This window comes from Dipodomys merriami, unplaced genomic scaffold, assembly GCF_024711535.1.
Source record: "Dipodomys merriami isolate MVZ:Mamm:240054 unplaced genomic scaffold, mDipMer1.0.p SCAF_6, whole genome shotgun sequence".
Lineage (NCBI taxonomy): Eukaryota > Metazoa > Chordata > Mammalia > Rodentia > Heteromyidae > Dipodomys > Dipodomys merriami.
The window spans coordinates 54,324,274-54,329,306 of record NW_027206179.1 but is presented as its reverse complement, the minus strand read 5'-3'; positions in this window follow the sequence as shown (position 1 = coordinate 54,329,306).

The window sequence follows — 5,033 nt, the reverse complement described above, 5'->3', positions numbered from 1 at the left end:
GCAAAAGAAATGCAAACATCACCTGATGTGGAAGAAATAATTTGTATTGTCAAAGCTCATAGAATTCACAAACCATATAGACCATGATAATGACAATTTGCCTTGTGAAGTTTAAAATGTGTTTGTGACTTTTTTTTTTTTTTTTTTTTGTCGGTCTTGGGGCTTGAACTCTGGGCCTGGGCGCTGTCCCTCAGCTCTTCAGCTCAAGGCTAGCGCTCTACCTCTTGAACTACAGTGCCACTTCCGGTTTTCTGGTGGTTTATTGGAGATAGGAGTCTCACGGTCTCTCCTGCCCGGGCTGGCTTTGAACCTCGATCCTCAGATCTCAGCCTCCGGAGTAGCTAGGATTACAGGCGTGAGCCACCAGCGCCCGGCTTGTGTTTGTGACTTTAACTAAGTATCACTATTCCAAAATACTGTGAAATATGTGAAATTTATGTAATCATCTAATCTCAGTTTTTTAAAAAAGTGAGAGAAGAGATGGGTTAGGAGATATGGGTGACAATGTTGTCAGACACCTTCTATTTATATACTGTTTTGTAGAATGGGAACTTCTTTGTACAACTATTTAAAGATAATAAATATATATTTTTAAAACACTGTAGAAAACAAACTACAACTTTTCAGGGAGTTGGGGGTGGGAAGGGAGGAGTCGGGGAGGTGGGGAGGAAAGGGATGGTAGGAGGAAAACGAAGGAGGGGGTAACAATGCTTGATATGAAATGGACTCATTACCTTGCTCATGTAACTGTAAGCTCTCTGTACACTATCTTTACAATTAAAAAAAAATTAAAAAGCTGTCCTTCAGGCCACTCACCAGCGTAAGCCCCGCCCCAGCATAGCACCTGCCTCCTTCTTGGCCAATCCCGGCAGAGGTCCCTTCCCCAGCACAAGCCTGCCCCGAGCATAGGTTGGTTGTGGCATAGGGCCCGCCCTCAGCATGGGGCCCACCCCTCAGCATAGGCCTGCTCCCAGTATAAGGCCTTCCCCAGCTTGCTGGCAGGTAGGCCCACCCTCAATGTTGCCCCAAGTCCAGCATTGGAACAGGCCCAGCATATGTGTCACCCTCAGCTTAGAGTCCACCCTCAGCCCACCCTCAACATAGGCATTGGATATATACAATCATCCTTGCATTAGTTCCACCCATGATACTGGCCCTGCCCCAGAGTGAGCTCCCAGAATTCCTCCCAGAATTCATTCACACAAATCCCAGGCAAAGCAGGGGGCACACCAGATCTGGAAGACCACAATGACCAAGGGTACCATGTGTGAAACTGCTGGGATGAAGAAAAAGACTACGTCAATCTCCAGAGAGATCATCTCTTTCAAAATAAAAGAAAGGAAAAGGGGGCTGTAATACAAGTCTCATGGAAGGCCTGCTGATGAAAAGTTCTCATCTGATGGCTTTGGGTCTTCTGTCAAGTGGGCCTCCACTCTTTGGCTAGGGGATCACAATTAGTCCTATGTATATGAGACACTGGGTAGTTTACATAGAACGTGATGTAAGCTCCACAGCCACAAAACTTGCTGTGTTTTTGTACAAATTATATAGCTAATAGATGGCAATTGGGTACTTATTACATATGGAATGAATGAAGTGGCAGAATAAATGACTTCCATATGGCCATGGAGCTAGAAGCACTGGTGTTTTCGCTTGTATGATTTTATTACTACCCATCATTTTAATATGTCCTAAAAGATAAGTCTGAAAGGAGGCAAAGTTTGTATTTGTGTGGAAGGGATGATGAAAAAATAGGGTGAATATATTTAAATTATTAATGTTTTGTGGAGAATGAATGTGTGTATATATCTGTGTGTATGTATGTATGTATGTCTTTTTTTTTTAATTTTATTTTATTTTATTTGAGAACATACTGTACAGAGGGGCTACAATTACATGGGCAGGATAATGCATACATTTCTTACCAAGCATTGCAGCATCCTCCTTTGTTTACCCTTCACCTCCCTTCCCCGCCTCCCCCCTCCCCCCACCCAATTATACCCCCCTCCCCTATACCCCCCTCCCCCCCACACACCGACATTGTAAAGCTGGTTTTGACATGACATTTTGTACTTCTCATTGTTGCAACAGGTCCACCTGAATCCTTAAACGACTTGTTTGTCCCCATCTCCCCCACATGTTATACTGACATCAAATATAGTGAAAGCGGGGGTTACACTGTGGGGGAGGGACATACAAAGCAACAAAGAAATCATCTTATAAATGCCTTAGAAACACATGCATGAAAGAAACGAAAACATTAAAATACATATTTAAGGGTTCATTTTCCTAACATCACATTAGCTGACCTTTTCCGCTTGACTCATACCTATACTAGATATTGCAAATAAGGGAAACCATGGGACCTATGCTTCTTTGGGCCTGGCTTACTTCACTTAATATAATTTTTTCCAAACCTTTCCATTTCCTAACAAATGGGGAAATGTCATTCTTTCTGATGGAGGCATAGAATTCCGTTGTGTATATATACCACATTTTCTTGATCCATTCATCTACTGAGGGGCATCTGGGTTGGTTCCATATCTTAGCTATGGTAAATAATGCTGCAATAAACATAGTTGTGCTGGTAGCTTTAGTGTGGTCTTGTTTGTAAACATTTGGGTAAATGCCCAAAAGTGGAATTGCTGGATCATAGGGGAGATCTATGTGAAGTCTTTTGAGGAACCTCCATACTGCTTTCCAAAGTGGTTGAACAAGTTTACATTCCCACCAAAAATGAAGTAAGGTTCCTTTCAGTCCACATCCCCTCCAGCATCTGTTGTTGTTAGAGTTCTTGATTTTTGCTGTTCTAACTGGAGTGAGGTGATATCTCAATGTTGTTTTGATTTGCATTTCTTTTATGGCTAGGGATGTTGAACATTTCTTCATGTGTCTATTGGCCATCCTTTCTTCTTCAGAGAAGCTTCTCTTTAAGTCTTTCGCCCACTTATTTATTGGGCAGTTGCTTCTTTGAGGATTTGTTGTTGGGTGGTTTAATTTTTTGAGTTCCAAGTATATTTTAGATATGAGACCCTTGTCCTATGGCTAGTAAAGATCTTATCCCAATTGGTGGGCTTTCTATTGATCTTGCCAGCTATGTCATTTGCCCTGCAGAAGCTCTGCAATCTTATGCAATCCCATTTGTCCAACCTTTCTTTGATTTGTTGTGTTTCCGGGTCTCTATTCAAAAAATTTCGACCTGAGCCAAGGAGACCTAGGGTTTCTCCTATTCCATCCTGTAATGTTTTCAGAGTGTCTGCTTTGAGTTCAAGGTCTTTGATCCATTTGGAGTTGATTCTGGTGCAGGGTGATATATAAGGATCTAGCTTTAGTTTTCTACATGTAGTTAACCAATTTTGCCAGCACCATTTACTGAAGAGGCTGTCTTTCTTCCATTCTATTGTTTTAGCTTCCTTATCGAAGATTAGATGGCTATAGGTCTGTAGGTTCATTTCTGGGTTTTCAATTCTATTCCATTGGTCCTGAGGTCTGTTCTTATGCCAATACCAAGCTGTTTTGATTATTATGGCTTTATAGTAGAGTTTGAAATTTGGTATTGATATTCCTCCAGCAGTGTTCTTTCCATTGAGGAGCGTTTTTGCTATTCGGGGTCTTTTATTATTCCATATGAATTTTTGGATTGCCTCTTCTATTTCCTTGAAGAATGAGGGTGGAATTTTGATAGGTATCGCGTTGAATTTGTAGATAGCCTTGGGAAGTATTGCCATTTTCACGATGTTAATCTTGCCAATCCAGGAGCATGGGAGGTTTTGCCATTTTTTAAGTTCTGTGTTGATTTCCTTTTTCAAGATTTTAAAGTTTTCATCATAGAGATCCTTCACTTCTTTGGTTAAGTTAATTCCTAGGTATTTTATTTTTTGTGGGGCTATTACAAATGGAGTTGCTTTCCTAATTTCAGCCACACTTTTCTCATTGTTGGCATATAGAAAAGCCATTGATTTTTGGGGGTTAATTTTATAACCTGCTACTTTGCCAAAGTTTTGAATCAGCTTGAGTAATTTGGGAGTGGAGTCTATGGGATTCTTTAAATACAAGATCATGTCATCTGCAAAGAGGGAGAGTTTTTTTCTTCTTTCCCTATTTGGATCCCCTTTATGTCTGCATCTTGTCTTATTGCTGTAGCTAGGCATTCTAATACTAGATTGAAGAGAAGTGGAGAGAGTGGGCATCCTTGTCTTGTTCCTGAGTTAAGAGGAAATGGCTTTAGTTTTTCACCATTGAGTATAATGCTGGCTGTAGCTTTGTCATATACAGCCTTTATTGTATTGAGGAATGTTCCATGGATTCCTAATTTTTCCAGAACCTTCATCATAAAGGGGTGTTGGATCTTGTCAAATGCTTTTTCTGCATCTATTGAGATAACCATGTGGTTCTTATTCTTGCTCCTGTTGATGTGATGAATAATATTAATTGATTTGCGTATATTGAACCAGCTTTGCATCCCTGAAATGAATCCTGTTTGATCATGGTGTATGATTTTTTTGGATGAATTGTTGAAGTCGATTGGCCAAAATTTTGTTGAGAAGTTTTGCATCAATGTTCATCAAAGAAATGGGTCTATAGTTCTCTTTCTTTGATGAGTCCCTGCCTGGTTTTGGGATGAGGGTTATGATGGCTTCATAGAATGTGTTCGGTAGTGAGCTTTCTCTTTCAATTTCATTGAAGAGTTGGAGGAGTATTGGTGTGAGCTCTGCTTTGTATGTATGTCTTTTGTAGGAACTGGGCCTCTTGCTTATTTTTTAAATCAGTGGTGCTCTACCATTAATACCACTAGCTCTTTGCACTTAATTGGAGATAAGAGTCTTACTGGTTTGGTCTGCAGAGCTGGCTTTAAATCTCAGTTCTCAGACCTCAGACTCTTAAATACCTAGGATTACAGGTGAAGATATCAGGGTTTTCTTTTTTAATGTCAGTTAATACCAAACCATTCAACAAAATTATTCTTAGGAAGCCAAACCATCTTCTGAATGGAGGAAGAAAGGGTAGAAAATTCAATGTACATTATGTAAAAA